The following is a 16,901-nucleotide window of genomic DNA, read 5'->3' on the forward strand; positions in this document are numbered from 1 at the left end:
ACCACCGAAGGCACCATCCCTACCACTGCCACTGATTCAGACACGGCGGCTCAGTGGGGGCCCGGCCGCCCCCCCCCCAAACCACTGTTGGCGACGCCGGACAAGCCCAGGGCCCCGCTCAGAAAGGCTGAGCGACCGCCCCACCGAGGTCACCTAGGACCGACGCCCCGATGGGCTCGGTCCACACCGCCTGCCCGAGCCCTCGCCGAGCCCCGCTCCCGTTCTGACTTCAGTCCACACCGCACCCCATCCACCAGGGAACTTTACAGAACCCTAGCCCTCTCTGGGAAGTCCCGAGTCTCATTTAGGAGGGAACCCCAATTCGTTTATTGAACGCCTACGCTGAGCTCAGGTCTGGGCTGGCACGCGGAGGAGACCTTTCGCCCTGGCCTAAGGAAGCGCCGGCGTTCCAGCGGCTCGGGCCGGGACCCGTCCTCCAGGAGGACCAACAGCGGGGCAGCAAGGGACGGGGAGAAACGCGCCCCCAGCCCCCATGTACCCTCTGCCCGCCTTTACCTCGCCGGACCCCACCAGGGCCGCCGGAGCTAAAATTAGAAACGAGCGCGACGCGCGCTCACGTGCACTGTGCGCAGCCGGGCCAACGCCGCCGGCCGGGTGAGTCATGGCTCCGCCCCCACCCGCCGAGGACGCGCTGACGTCAGCCGCTTCCCCGAAAGGTGACGTAAGCGCGCCTCGGGAAGGCCGCTAGGCCGGCCGTAGAACGTTCACTGAGTTTCGATGCCTTAAAGGGACCAGTCCTCAGATCGTGAAAAACGTGGGGAGATGACCCCAATCACCCATCCGTAGAGTCGGAGCCCGTTTTATATCCCTTTGTACTGAGAAAAGTTGATTGTTGAGATAGGGATGAAAAAACGAGAGCAACTGAGCCTCATTGGAGGCTCCCAGAAGCCCCAGAACCTCCTCCTGGAAGCCCTCCTTGATTAACCAGAATCTGATCTTGACCCAAAAGTCAGGAAGTTTTCCGTGGCCCTTGACTTCCTACCCCTTCACTTATAGCCCCTGCCCATAGGCTTACACCTCTACTGATGAGAAAGGCTGTGGTTTGAATGTTTATTGATGTAATTCATCAACTTGGGCCAGCTTGGCCCTTTTGTCACTGTTTTTGACTCTATCCAAACTCTCTCATTAGTTGTGTGACCTGAAACAAGAAACTCTAGATGTGAAATTTGTGAACTGGTATCCAATCCTCCTTTTATGCCTATGTTGCCTGTGGAAGCTCCCAGAGGTAGGAACCCTGTCCAGTGCTTCATCATTCAGCACTATCGCATCCTCACAGGGAGCTAACAATTCACTGAGGTTTACTATGTGGCAGATATGTTCGTTATCCTCCCTCCCATATCTCCTCTCTGAGGTGGATGTTATTGTTCCCATTTTATGGATGAGGAAGGAAATCAAGGCACAGCAGGGTTAAGTATGCTTCCCTAGGTTACACAGCTAAAGACTAGCAAACTGAAAGTCACTTCCAAGTCAGCTGTACTCCAAGTCAATGTTTCTGGTGATAAAGGTGAGCTGTGAAATGTATGTTTTGTTCTGGGTGTATTGAGTCCCATAGAACAGCTTTCACCCTTTAGTGCAATCCCAGTGCTTCTGAACAAGTAACTCACAAGTAACCCCTGCCTGAAGATGCCCAGAGCAGGAGGGCTGGGCCTCAAGGCCTGGCAGACAGTCAGGTGAGTGAGAAGGCACTGCCTCTCAAGTGCCTGTCCTGTACTTGCAGGACCCTGAGAGCAAGTGCCTCCTTCTTGAGATTTTCGCCCTAGGCACCTCACTCACCGCACCCTAGTCCCAGCCCTGCCACACCCACCCTTGACTTTTTTCTCTCTTGAAACTAGAGAGGACATCCTGCTTACTGCGCCCTGGCCTGGCACACTAGTGGCCAGTTCTACCCAAGTGCAGAAGAAACCTTGTTTCTCCTCCATCATAATTCCCTCTCTATAAAGCAACAGAAAATTTCCTATTGGAACAGTATAGTCATGCCAAGAACAAATGAGATGACAACAGCTTCTTAAAGTTTTGAGCAAAATAATGCTGCCTGTGTACTGGAAATGAAGCCACTGTTACCTTCTGACAATCATTACTGGTCCTTGGCTGAGTGTCACAAGCCCATCCTCAGGCCACACCTGCCAGATCTACCAGGAGTACCTTCCTCCCCCCAGCTCACCCCTCAGTGACATTTCGAACTGACCCCTCTCCCCGCATCCCAGGGCTCCAGCCACCACCAAGCTCTCTTCTCTTTGGGTCCCCTGCGCCTTTCCCCTTAATCATGCTGTTGAAGTCACTGCCCACTGCTCTTCCTGTTCTCCAGGTTTCCTGGAGCCTGTGACCAAACACCTTGTGTGTGCTCCCATCGCAGCCTTGGCAGGAGATGGAAAAAACCACAGGCGGCCTCAGCTGTGGGCAGTGGCTTCTCCCTCTGTATTGGGTCTGGACGCACAGATAAGGAAGCTTAGAGCAGTATGAGACCTTCAGGCCAACCAGGCCAGCCCTTGTTTTACAACTAGGGGACTAAGGTCCAGGTGAGGTGATGTGCCTGCGGTCACATGGCCTGTTATGTAGAGTCCTAATCACTTGACTTCCAGCTCGCTGCTCTTCTCATGGATCACACCTCTGTTATGAGCCTCAGGTGGAACAGTGAGCATATATGTGTGTGAGAAACTGTAATACATCATATACATGATGGGAGGGAAGACAAATAGTGACTTGAAGTAAATAGAGATAAAATTGTAGGGCAGATTGGAGAATACAATTTCTGAGGACCTCTGACTACTTCCTCTTCTCCTTTCCTCTCCTTCCCATCCAGCCTCAAGATAGGTGAGGGGTTTATTCCTCCTCAGACCTAGGAACACTTCCCAATGGAACGACATGATGGGTTGGACTGCCATTTTTAAACATTCCGTAATCAAGATCTTGTGTGTCATTTCAGGTTTTGATTTTTTTATCTCCCAGCCTTTACTTCCCATCATTTTCCTATCCCCAAAGCCCCATTAAATGTTGTTAAGAGCCGTAAATGTAATTGGCCACTAATGTGGAAGGATTGTGATCTCCAGCAAACAGCCCTAGCAAAGAAAGGAGCAGGAATCCTGGGTCTGTTCCCAACCGTGCAAGTGACTCACTGGATGACACAAAGTAAAGCGCTTCTTTTGTGGGGGGAGAAACAGGGAACAACACACACATCTTCTTGCCTGACGGAGGTGGAGGGGGCGTGGTAGGGAGCCATTGGGCAGGCTCCCAGGGTAGTGGAAGTTCAGGGGTCCCTGGGTAGACCCAAGTCCATGGTGACTGCTTAGCAATGGCTGCGGGGTTAGTCCTGAGCTCTGTCCCACTTGAGCACCAGCCTCCAGCGGAGCCACTAAGATGGCTGGGCCAGAGTATGGCCCTTGCCCTTCGTGATATCATGCTCATTGGTTAGGAATGCACCCTGGTTATTCCTAACTCCACTTTAATGACTTGTTATAGATCTGCCCTCCAAGAATTTATCTGAAACTTTCTTTAATCTATTTTTATTTCAGCCTGTACAGCCTTTTCAGGCAACAAGTAGGTTTACCATCTATGTAGAAGCACCAAAACACAGAAAGTGCTATATAAGGGTTTTTATCATCATAATAATTCTATAATTATAATGTTATATGTAATAAATATATTATAATTTGATGATGCTAATTCAGATCGTCTCACAGGCTTATTTTGATTTGCTCACTATGTTTGTCTTTGTTTTTACCTCCACACTCACACACACAAACACGCCCCATCAAACATCTTTATTAACGGAGTGGGGTGCTGTGATGGGTGTGACTCTGCATACAAACTCACATAATGACATTCAATGTCCTCTGAAGACTTACTATCTAGGACCAACATATAGTAGGTGCTCAGTAAATACTTGTGGGTGGTTGGATGGCTGGAATTAAAAAAAGAAAAGAAAACCCATGTGGGAACTGGTGAGACATATTAGGAATGACTGTATTGGGGGCTCTAGGGCAAACACGAGAGTATGACTGGCATGGAGGGAAAAGGGAATGTGTGATTTTTTGGGCAGATGTGCACGTGTGAGCTCTCCTTAGATTGCCCTAGAGCTTGTCCTGGAGGAATAGCTGGTTCCCAGGCTGCTGAAATGATGCATAGACAAGGGATGCCAAAGTGGCACCCCCTGACAGGCGCTGTGTGGGTGGCAGTAGTGAGGAAGCAGGTATGAGGTCCAGAAGAGAAAGACCGGGCCCTGCAGCTATCCCTATTTTTAATATGAACCACCGTAGAATGAAGTTTTAACCGCAGGTGATCCAGCAGGTGAATGGACAAATAAACTGTGGTACATCCAGACAATAGAATATTATTCAGTACCAAAAATAAATAAATAGAGCCATGAAAAGACATGGAGGAACATTAAATGCATATCACTAAGTCAAAGGAGCCAACCTGAAAAGGCTATGTACTGTATGATTCCAACTACATGACATTCTGGAAAAGACAAAGCTTTGAAGACAGTAAAAATGTGAGTGCTTGCAAAGGGTTAGGGAGGAGGGAGGCATGAATAGGGGGAGCACGGAGGATTTTTAGGGCAGTGAAACTACTCCGTATGATATCCAATGAGGGAAATGTGTCTTTGTACATTTGTCCAAACCCACAGCATGTACAATCCCAAGAGCGAACTGTAATGTAAACTATGGATTTGGGGGATCATGATGTGTCAGCGTAGGTTCGTAAGTTGTAACAAATGTACCACTCTGGTACATCTAGCTGGGGAGAGTGTGGGTAAGGGCGGATAAGGGGCATATGGGAACTCTCTGTACTTCTGCCCAATTTTTCTATAAATCTATAACTGCTCTACAAAATAAAGTCTTTTTTTTTTTTTAATCCAGGTGAGGTGATAACACCCTTCTGTATGTAGAGTTCAGTCCACACTGGAGTCACAGAGACTTGGGCTGGAATCTGAGCCCCACCGTGACCAGCTCTGTAACTGTGGGAAAGTTTCTTAACCCCCCTGACCTCAGTTTCTCTAACTCCACAGGATTGTACTGCCTTCCTCAGAGCATTCTGAAAATTAAATGAAAAACTATATGTAAAGTGTCTAAGCCAGTACTTGGGATATACAAGTAAATATAGACAACCCCTCCCCAATTCCTCCCTTAATGATTATGATTATTAAACATTCTGATGGTTACTAATTTCAAAGTCAGGCCAGTGGAGGAAAGCTGCCTTGAGTGAAAGTGACCTTCTACTAGGAAGGGGATCTGTGTGTGGGAGTGGGCATGTGTGTTCTCACATGCTCAGTCACAGATGCTGGCCACAGAATGCCAGACGTGGCCTTGAGCCCAGGGATGCACATTAAGCCCCCCACTCAGCTTTCTCCCGTGAAAAGGTCAGGATGATGGAAGGCTGTCATATTTAGATGATGGCTCGTAGGGAAGCCTCGATGGGTTAGTCACCTATGATATGACATCATATTGCCACTCAATATAGAAGCAGCTGTTGGTTGCTTTGGGGAGCAGGGGGCAGGGTCAGCTTTTCTTGACCAACCATGCCTCAAGGATAAATTGGATGGGACCAGACAGGGAGACATGACAAGAGAAATTCTCCCCTAAATAGGGTGTTCCACAGCTTCCTAAGGCTTTTCGGCACCCACCTCAAAATGTGAGTCTTGACTTTTCTTTGTTTTGGGGGGCTAAGCAGGGGAAATGCCATGGGAAAAAGGTATTTGGTCAGGAAGCCTCTAGCTGGAGGGATACCCAATACGGCCAGGGTCAGCCCCACCCTGGAGAGGAGTGGGAAAGTGAGTTCCGCACACCATCAGATGATATCTATATGCCACCCAAAGAAGTGGTCCGAGGGTAGGGTATTAAAAGGCCTGGAATTAGGGTGTTGCAGAATCTCTAGGTTGGATTAGGCATTTTACCCTCCCAGGTTACATAACTACACTGGGGCCAAATCAGCAGCCCACTGAGGCAGTGATGTTGTCTGAGCCTTTGAAATGAGCCTGGATGAAGCCATGGTCTGACAGTACCACTGATCAGTGCTGTAGTTAATCTGGGGTACTGATCAGTCATACCATAATGGAAAGCCACTGGATGTGGTTAACCCTTTCCTTCCAGTGAATTCTCCTCCTTGATGTCTCTGCCTCTTGTGCAGCCTTGTGCTTTGGGAACAGAATGCTTTGTATCAGCAGCGTAGATGTCTAGGTTCACTGCGGAGAGCAGACTCTTCCTGTGTGTCTAAACTGGAATAAGTCCAGAGTGAGGAAATAAGGAGGCTGGAGAGAAAAAGCCCTGGACCAGGGGTCAGGAGACCCTGTTTGGCAGCTGCTTCTGTCACATTCTGAGCCTGTGACCTTGGGCAAGTCACTGCCTCTCTGTAGATTTTGGTTACTCTTCTTGTCTGTAAAGATACGTACTCTGGGGGGTCCTTTAACCCTAGCTGGCATTCTCCAGGCCTCTAGGTGTGGATTCCCTGCTCTGTTGTTGGTGGAGTAGAAAGGGCCCCACTGTCTGAGTGTGTAGCTCTGCCACTCGCTGTGCGACCTTGCACAAGGACACCCCTTCTCTGAACCTCAGTTTCCCCACTTATAAAATAGGGGTATTTATGAGACATGGGTGAGATAATGAACCTGGAAGCCTCTTCGGGAGGCACCATGTAAATGTATTTAAATGATTTCCTGAGTTCCCAGGGGGAAGGCAGGCCGAGAAGGGGTCGGTTGGGGTTACTGGCAGGTGGGACTAGGACTGGGACTGGGAACAGGGGCAGGTGGTGGTGTGGTTATCCAGGCCCTGAAACCTCCAACCCTGTCCTGCGCGGTTCCTCTTCACTTCCCAGCAGCTCGGGGACGGGGAAACAATTGAGAGGTTGTAAGTGATGCTGAGGACAGCCCAAGAGAGTGGCTGCAAACTCTTCTCTGAGGGGTCGCGCTGATGGGGTGGGCACAGCGCCAAAGCAAAGAGGCCGAGGGGACCCGGGCCAGGGCCTGGAATCCGCGTACGAATGAGCCCCCTCCCATTTCCTATGGATGCCCCAGCGTAATAGTCCTGCGCCGAGCACCTCCTGGGTTGCCCGGCATCACCTCCTATGGGTGTGAAAACAGCTCCAAGGGGAACCCTGGAAATAACATCACGCTGTATATTCACCAGAGTGACCTGTCTCAACCCATCCCTGCGGGAAAATCACAGCTCTTCTAGAGAAACTCTCCAAATTCCTGTTTATTCTTCACGTAAACGGATTAACCTAGGGTTGGCGATTTTACTTCGACTCTCCCTTTCATGTTGCAGCGAAGATGAAATCGACGACTCCTTTGAAGCCGTCCTTTGAGCCATATTCATAATTTCTCTTCTCTCCCACCAAAAGGGCGTTTCTCTCTTTTTGAAATTTTTGTTTTTGAAGCCTCAGGCGCTGAGAGGCTGGGAGGAGGCGCCGCTGCCGTAGGAGCAGCGTGCTGTCCCCCTGCTGACTCATCTGACATTAACATAATTATGTTTCAAGAGTCAAAGTGATTTTCAAACTATGAGTAATGCGCGGTATTAGAGAGAATGTTTACAAGGCAGCGGGCATTTCAGCACACTGAGGGAACCAGCTGCTGCTAACAGCTGAAAGGAGTGAAAGAATAAGAAAATGCTCTCAGGAAAAGAACCTTTCTTTCTGGGTTCCTCTTCCTTGGAAAGGATTCAGATTTCTTGAAAGGCAGGTGAACTCAGAGTTCCCTGAGAAAGGATCCAGATCTGGCATTTTTTAATCTGAATACCTGGATGTCTGATCATTTTATATGAAAGCAAACTTTTTCATAGTCTTAGTTTTTATATAGCCAACTCTAGGGAAAGGTGGATTTAAAGATTTCAGCAAATTATTTCTTAAAGCCGATTTATTGCCAGTATTAATCATCATAATAATAATCGTCTAAAGTTGTGTGAAGAAATGGGCTACTTCTTCTAAGACAGGAATGGGGATACAAATCATTTCCTGAATTTTAAAGATGGGGAGCAAAAGCCCATGGTGGATGGTGAATACCTTCTTAAAGCTCCGTTGTCTAATTAGTAAGAGAAAAGTTTGAGAGCCATTGAGTACCGTTAGCCAACAATTTAGACCTCAGGAGAGAAAAGCTGAGCTCCATTCCTGTTCCAAAGCTGTGTCTGTCCTTTGCCTCTGTTTCCTGGTCTCATAATGGGAATATTAATAACACTTGTTTTGCCTACCTGAGAGGATGAGCCTTGAGCTCTGGGAGGGTAGGAGAACAGTATCTGCCCACCACTGTACCCCCAGTGTCTAACCTGGAGCTTGTGCATAGTAAGTGCTCAGTAAGTATCTGCAGAATTAATAAATGACACAAAAGCTTTGGACATCAGAACTCTGTTCTTCTGTTTATTTGGTCTTCTTGGCTTTATCTTCTTGCCTTTAGTTCCGTCTGCCCAGGGCTGGGGGGCTCAGCAAGTGGGGCCACGCTTAGAGACTCATCTACTGAGGCACCAGCACTAATAAGGAAAAATAACCGCTCACATCCTTGGGACTAACTGCTAAAATCAGATGGAAGTAGAACGCTCAAGTCAGAAACCCCTTTAGAAAAGGCTCACTCAAAAACATGGCAGTAAATTTAATTTGTTTATATGTTGGAGGTACATCAGGAGAACTGTCAGGCTTAATTTCACCTGCTGAACCTTGAACTGAAATCATCACTGCAGGTGTAATAACAATAAAGTCAACCTAGTTTGGGACATTGTGATGGCAGGTGAAAGATAAGTAGTTGGACTGGATAAACCCTTGAAAAATAAAAGTTCCACTCAGATACACGCTTAAAGGTACAAAAGAAAAGGAGAAATCAGGAAAGGTTAACCCTGCTATTTTTTTTTTAATGGGAAAAACACTCACTTGATTTTACATGCGAGAACAGATTTCCAAATTCTGATAAGGACTTCAAGGATAGCTCTGTTCTCTTGTTCTTTCTGTTCCTGCTTCAGCTTCTAGGGCTTTTGTCTCCTTCTTTTCCCTCTTCCCTCCATACCTAAGTTAACTCCTTCCTTCTGTTCTGATTCCCATGTTGCTTCCCCCCGCCAGGCATTCCTTCTCATATCATAAACTGTCTTACGGTTTCTAACCAACTGTCATTCTCATGGTGAATGGTCAATACTGTAAGGGTTTTTGTTTTTTTTTTAAATGTAAAAAGAGCATGTCTTAAACTAATTATAAGCTCACTTATAAATAAATTGTTTGCAAATAGTTAATTATTTTTAAGCTACCAAGCTTGATCACACACAGAAATATTTCTGTTCACTTAGGAATGAATGTCTTTGATGAAGCAGTAAAAATTAATTTTATCAAATCTCATCCCTTGACTACACTACCTTTGAATGTTCTACATTTGCATCATGGAAAAAAAGGGGGTGGCCCCCAGGGAGAGACACACACTAAGAATCCTAACCTGCCCTCAACTGAGAAGCCCAGATGTGTTTTTGGTGGACTATCTGGATTGACTGATTTCTCCTCTCCCCACCCATTGAAATAATATTGTTAGGCTTACTTCAAGCAGTGAATATAAACCAATACATTCATGTCTAATCAATCCAAAATGGTTGTAAAAGAGAGTCAGGATATGTGGTCCTATACCTAACATATGAAGATGATGCTAGGAAAGAAAACATGTGGGCTCCCAGTGTCTGTCATTTGGCGCTTCTGCCCTAGACACGCTCTCCAGTTGGGGTAAATCTAGGCTGGGAGCGCTTCTAAGGTTCTGAACTTCCATTGCTCTTTCTATCAGAGCTGCAAGTCCAGGACAGTCTTGATTTCACATGCTCAACTCCACCGTTCCTGTACACTAATGCTTGCCAGGCTAGGAACCCTAATTTGGGGTTGGATGACACAGTCACTGTTCATTAAGGCATCTCAAGTAAAAAGGCTCTTCACTTTTGATCTTGATTTATTTTATAAATATTTGTAAATAATTTAATATTCATGTAATAGTGTTATTAAGTTAGTAGCAGGTTGCTGAACATTTGAGATCCAAATGTTTAACGTATATTCTAAAATAAACTTCAGCTGTTTAGACCCCTCATAGAATAAACTCATTCTAATTCTTCCCCATATTCCCCCTTTATATCTTTTCCCCTTCCTTCCCTCTATTTTTCTCTCTCTCCCTCTATTTTTCCTTCCCTCCCTTCCTTCTTTTCTCTTTCTTGTGTTTTGTTTGTTCCTTTTCATAGATATCTTTCTTAAAAAATATATCTAGAAGAAGATAAGAAAAACTAACTAAGGCACCTAGGACTGGATAGGGACTTTTCATCATATGTATTTTTTGACTGTTTCAGTTTCTAATCATGTACACATATACTTTTTCCCAATTAAAAAAAAATGGTCAACCAAAACAGTGTTTTATACTCTTTCTCTTTTCATTTTTTAAAATATTTTTTTCCCTGAATCCTGATACCAGCCTATTTCTTCTTCCCAGAACAGCCTCCAAAGGGAAATGGGGAAGAAGAGAAGGGTGGACGTTGACAGGAGCTAAATGCCTGTGTGTCCACAGCACAGATATTAAGGGAATGGGTTAGCTTAACAGGATCAAGGAAGTTTGGGCCTTTTTTCTTTTTTTTTTAACTCAAGATGTTTAAAATATGTTTAAACATATTTCCACATCACTAAGTGTTTTACAACATCATCTTAAATAGTTGTACAGGACTGCTGAGTTAATTTATTATCTTTGTACTGTAATTTATTTAATTAGTACTCTGTATTAAACATTTGGGTAATATCAGGTTTGTCAATATTACAAATGGTGCTGTAATAAATTAAATTTATTAAATAAATAAATATTCTTGTAGCTAAATCTTTGTGCATAACCATTCTTATTCACTTTAAATATCTCTTTTCAAAGGAGAATATATTTCTCAAAGGAAAATAAATCAAAGAGTATACAAATTCTAGGGTCTTTGATATATATATATTGCTCTTGATATAATTTTAATTTTAATCTTAATTTCTGTAAACATGAAATTTCCACCTGTTTGTTAGGTTTTATTTCCTATTTATAAACTTTCTGTTAAGAGCCTTCGCCCACATATTTGTTGGTATCTTAATATTTGCAATGATTTAAAATGTTTTATGCATGTATCAAATATATGGACAAAACCCTCCTCTTCTAATATTTAAAAAAAATAATCATCATCCTCTGGCTTGATATTTGTATTTTAATGTTGGCTATATTTATATACTTTTTGACACACAAAGGTTTTTAGTTTTAAAGTAATCAAATCTATCAATATTTTCTTTTCTGAAGAATGACCCTTTCCACATAGAACTTTGAAAATTGTTTCGTATTTCCTTTTTCTAAAAAAGTTTTAAAGGTAAAGTTTACGTATATTACGTATTTACAGTGAGATGCACAAATCTTAAGTGGATTGTTCAGTGAGCCTTGACAAATGACAGAGTCATAAACCTACCAAGATTTAGAAATTCAAAGGGTACAGGGTTTTTTTGAGCTGATGGGTGCCTATATTGATGAATATATATTAATCATTAATATTAATATATTAACATAATATTAATCATGAATTGTATACTTTAAGTGGGTGAATAGTATGGCATGCGAATTATATCTAAATAAAGCTATTAAAGTATATATATAGAGAGAAATTAGCATCATGCCAGAAAGTTCCCCAGTGTCCTTTCCCAATAAATCCTCACTCCCACTCTACACCAGAGGCAACCACAGTGTTTAGTTTCTTCATTGTCAATTAGTTTTGCCTGTTTTAGAAGTTTATATAAATGGAATCATACAGCATGAACTCTTTGGTGTAAAGTTTCTTTCACTCGACATAATATTTAAAAAATTCATCTGTGTTGGTGTGTTTCAAGTTTCTTTTGGTTGTCAAGAGTAATATTTCATTATGTGCTGATATTACAGTTTGTTTATCAATCCTCTATTTATGGACATCTGGACAATTTCCAGTTTGGGGCCACTATGAGCATTCTTGTACATGTACTTTTATGGACGTATGCTTTCTGTTCCTTCAGGCAAATACCTAGAGGTGGAATTGCTGAGTCATAGTGTGGACATATGCTTTCACTTCTTTGGGGGAAATACCTAGGAGTGGAATTGCTGAGTCATAGAATACACATATACTTAGTTTTATAAGAAACTGACTTTTTTCCAAAGTGGTTGTATCATTTTTTACTCCCACCAACAATGCAAGAGAGTTTAAGTTGCTCTGTATTCTCACCAACTTTTTCTTTTTTTTAATAAATTTATTTATTTATTTATTTTTGGCTGCATTGGGTCTTCGTTGCTGCGCGCGGGCTTTCTCTAGTTGTGGTGAGTTGCTCCGCGGCATGTGGGACCTTCCCGGAGCAGGGCTCGAACCTGTGTCCCCTGCATTGGCAGGTGCATTCTTAACCACTGCGCCACCAGGGAAGTCCCTGTGTTCTCTTCAACTTTTGATGTTGTCAACCTTTTTCATTTTAGTCTGTCTGTTGGGTGTGCAGTGGTAGCTTATTACAGTTTTAATTTACATTTCCTTGATGCCTAAATTACTGAACATTTTTTCATGTGCTTCTAGTCTTTTTAATAGTTTTGTATTTATATCTAATTACACCTATTAATCCATCTAAAGTTATTTTTATTATAGTTTGAGGTAAATCTCTAAATTTATTTTTTCTAAATAACCAATTAACCCAGGATAGTTTATTAAGTAATAATTTTTTTCCCTACTGATTTGTGATGCTTTCTTTATCATAGACTAAGTTCTTGTGTATAATATTGTTTCAGAATATCTATTCTGTGCAATTGATTTGAACATTTATACATTTGTTCTTTTGTCAGTTCCACACAGTTTTATTGATACTTGCTTCTTAAAATTGTTTAATACCTGGCAGGGCCACTGTCCCATCATTCCTTTTCATGTTCAACATTTTCTTTGCTGTTTATACCTAATTATTCTTTCAGTAAACATTAGAATGATAATGTCAAATTCTAAAAGAATCTTATTGAGATTTTTGTTGAAAGTATATTGAGATACAAACTAATTTGAAAAATACTGACATTGTTGCCACAGAACAATATTCAAATTTTCTTCCGTATTTGTCAGTAACATTTTGTAGTTTTTGTTATGTGGATCCTTCACATTCTCATTAAAGCTATTCCAAGGCATTTAATAGAGGTTTTCAGTGTCATTACTGTTAATTTTTACTACTGCAGTTTGATTTTTTTCATTATACTTTCTAACTAGATAGTATTTCTATACAGAAAAGCTACTGACTTTTGTTTCTCCTTTGTATATTCAGCAGTTTTCTGCCAGTATGTATCCTATTTAATTGGTCAGAACTTCCAGTTAAAAATCAAATAAAATTGGCAATAAACTGTATCCCTGCCTTATTCCTGATTTTAATAATACTGCCTTAGTATTTCATTCTCACAGGTGGTTTTGACTGTTTGAAATAAATATTTTGTTACTGTTAAGGAGGAGTTCTTAAATTTATGATCATTTTTTAATAAGGACTAGCTCATTGGATCTCATTTGGATTGAGAGAGAATCTCATTTGGATCTTCTTTTTAAACTGGTGGATGTGATATATTATACTATTGGATTTTTTCAAATATTCGATGTAAAACCTTTTCATTCTAGGTTAAATCCTTTTGGGGTTATTCTTTTGATACTCTGTTATCTGTTTGGATTTCTTCTCTATGTTCATAATTTAGATAGGTTTATTATTTTCTTGTTTTGAGCTGTCTTTTTCAGGTTTTGACATCAGGGTTATCTCTGTGAAGTAAATTAGATGGACTTTCAAAGTTTTTCAATGTTTTGAAGTAATTATTGAAGCATAGTAATTATCTATTCATTAAGAGTTGAAAGATTTTCCCTATAGAGTTTTCTAGGCCTAAGCATATTTTCTCTGAAGGGATTTCTTTCGTTCTTTTCTTCCCTTAGTTTCTTCAGCTGTGATTACTGAATTTAGGTTTAATACTTCTAATTTTTGTAATGTGTGTATTTCCAGAAGATCATTTCATCTATATTTTCAAACTTACAACTTAACGATTTTGCTAAGTGTTCTCTTATTTTAAACTATATCCTCCTCAGCTGATGTTGAACCCCTTTTTTATATTTCTAATTTTATTATTCACAGGTGTTTTTCCTTCTTTACTTTCTCTAAAGTTTGTCTATTTTATTGTTTTTTTAAATAAGCTCTTGAATTAATTTTATAAACTTTCCTATATTCTAATTCATTTAGTTTTGTTTTTGCCTTTATTTTTTTTCCTTCTCTTGATTTTTAAGGGATTTTATTGTTGTTATAAATCCTTGGGTTGAAGACTTTCATTTTTCCTTTCCTTGAAAATAATGAAAACATGAAGACTGTAATTTCCCCTTTCAGTATACTTTAATAACATTTCATAACTTTTAATATAGGGTGTTCTTATGTTAGTTATCTTCTAACTGCCATGTTCTTATACTTCAATTGTTATTTTGTTTTAATTTCTATTTATTAATAGTGTTATTGCCCTGTGATGAAAGAATTAAGCTTGTGTAATTACTGCATCTTAAATTATCTCCTATTTATGGTTATATGCATTGCAAATACCTTCTCCTGTTCTATAATTCCTTTCCATTTTGTTTACATGTCTTTTTTCTTGTGCATAAGCTTTTGTCTTAATGTAATTAAATATATACCCCTTATGGTTGTTTGTATATTATATAAGAAATCTTTCCCTACTTGGTGATGATAAATGTACTTTCCTATATTTTCTTCTCAAAGTTGCAAGCTTGCTTTCACATATAGGTCTTTAGTCTTTATGGTTGGGTGAGTAGGAGTCTGATTTCTCTTTCTTCCCACATGGATAACCAGTTGTCTCAGTCCTACCATTTCCCCCCATTGCATTGTGATGCTACCTTCGTTGTACAGAGAGTTTCTTCATGTGTATAGGCTATTTCTGGGATCTTGTTCTGTTCCATTCATCTATATATCTGTCCCCTAGGTCAATACCAGCATGGTCTTTAAAAATACATAAATATCTAATAAGACAAGTCTCCCTACCCTCTTCTTCTTCAAAATTATCTTGACTCTTCTTGTCCTTTTCACATGAATTTCAGAATTATTAAGAATCACACACAAATAAACACACATTTTGAGGATTTTTAAAATTTTTAAATTTTTAAAAATTGCAGTAAGCCCATAGATCTATATGGAGAAAATTGACACTTTCATGTTATTGAATACTCTAAACAATGGACATGATATTCCTCTAAATTTATTTTGGTCTTTCTTTATATAGTTCAATAATACTTTTTATAGTTTTCTTCATAGAGGTCTTATACTCATTTCAATAAGTTTAATGCTAGGTGCCACATAATTTCTACTACGGTGAATAGAATTCTTTTTTTTTCTATTATATTTTCGAATTAGTGACTACTACTAGGAGTGCTATTGATTTTTGTGTGATTTTTTTTTATCTAGCATCCTAGCTTAATGCTTTTTAATGCTAAGATTTTCTCTGTGAATTTTCTTGAATTCTTTATGTAGACAGTCACATTTTCTGCAAACAAGAATAGTTTTCTTTCTCTTTCCAGTCCCTGTCTCTCTCCTTTCTTTGCTATTGCAAAGAAGATCAGTCAAGACCCTCAGCACTATGCTGAATACAGACTTATAACTGGTATCCTTATGTTATTCCTGACTTTAATGGAAATGCCTCTAGAATATAACCAGTATTTGTTTGTAGAATTTTGGTATGTGACCTTTGTCAGGTAAAGAAAGTTGCCTTCTATACCTAGTTTGCAAAGATTTTTCTTTAACCATGAATAAATTCTGCATTCTATGGAATGTCTTTTCTGCATTTATCAAAACGACACTAAAAATTTTTTTAAAAAAGGAGAAACTTTTTTCTCTTTTAGTCTTTAGTAGGTTTTCTAATTTCGAATTATACTTTCAATTTGAGATTAAGTCCTATTTGGTCATGATGTTTTCCTTAAGATTTTGTATTTACATGAAAAGTGAGATTAAATTATAATTTTCTTTACTTGTACTTTACTTGTCTGACTTCAGTATCTCAAAAAATAAGTTAGATAATCCTCTTCCTTTTTTCCCTCATTCTGTGGAACAGTTTATTTCTTTGTTTCTCAACAGTGTTTATTTATTTTTTGAAGATCTGGTAAAACCATTTAGGCCTTGTGTCTTTGGAAGAAGGAAACCTTTTGATTAACAGTTTAATCTCTTTAATGGTTAAGGCTTTATTCTGATTTCATCTGAATAAATTACCAAAATTTTATTTTTTCTTAAAAATTATCCATTTCTTCCACATTCCCATATTTATTGCCAAGAAGTTTTTAATAGCATTCTTTTATGTATATTTACATCTCCATTGAATCTATTTCTAACCACTTTTTATTCCAATTTTCTGTTTGTGGGGTTTTGTTGCTGTTGTTGTTTCTGTTTTCTTGATAAATTTTGCTCAGGGTTTGTCTATTTCTGTAAGTTGTTTCAAAAAATCAACTTTGGGTTTTATTCATCTTCCCTAAACACTATATCTTTAATTTTTTCTCTTATATTTATTATTTTCTTATTTCTAGTTTATATTTTTCTACTGTTGCTAGTTTCCTAAGTCAATCGCTTTATTTATTTATTGAATATATTTTTAAGGTATTTAGTACCCATTGTTCTCTTGACCACAACAAAGCCTTCAGCACTTTTTAGTTACCTGTTGAACCCTGCTTCTTATCAGGTTATTTTTGTTTCAGAGTTGTACTTTCACTCTTTTTAAATTTTTTTTTAAGTTTTTTTTTTTTTGTACAATCAATAGTTAGCTATATTTGCTAAAATATAATTTAGTGGTTCTTTTAGTGATAGTCTATGACTGGTAAATTCTTGGTTTTGGCATGTCTGAAATGTCTTTATTTGTCAGGGTATTGAATTCTGGACTGACAGTTACTTTC

General features: G+C 40.2%; 1 protein-coding gene across 3 annotated transcripts in view; it reads right to left on the reverse strand.

Moving 5' to 3' along the window:
- The window catches only part of LOC307183675 (uncharacterized protein), a 97,505-nt gene extending 96,885 nt beyond the window's left edge, over positions 1 to 620 (reverse strand). For all 3 annotated transcript variants that reach the window (XR_013827549.1, XR_013827550.1, XM_079916520.1), the window contains exon 1: positions 517 to 620. The gene's annotated coding sequence lies outside the window, so the exon portion shown is untranslated. The remainder of the gene's footprint in view (positions 1 to 516) is intronic.
- Positions 621 to 16,901: the final 16,281 nt, after the last annotated feature.

Source organism: Stenella coeruleoalba, assembly GCF_951394435.1.
Source record: "Stenella coeruleoalba genome assembly, chromosome: 1".
NCBI classification, from domain to species: Eukaryota; Metazoa; Chordata; class Mammalia; order Artiodactyla; family Delphinidae; genus Stenella; species Stenella coeruleoalba.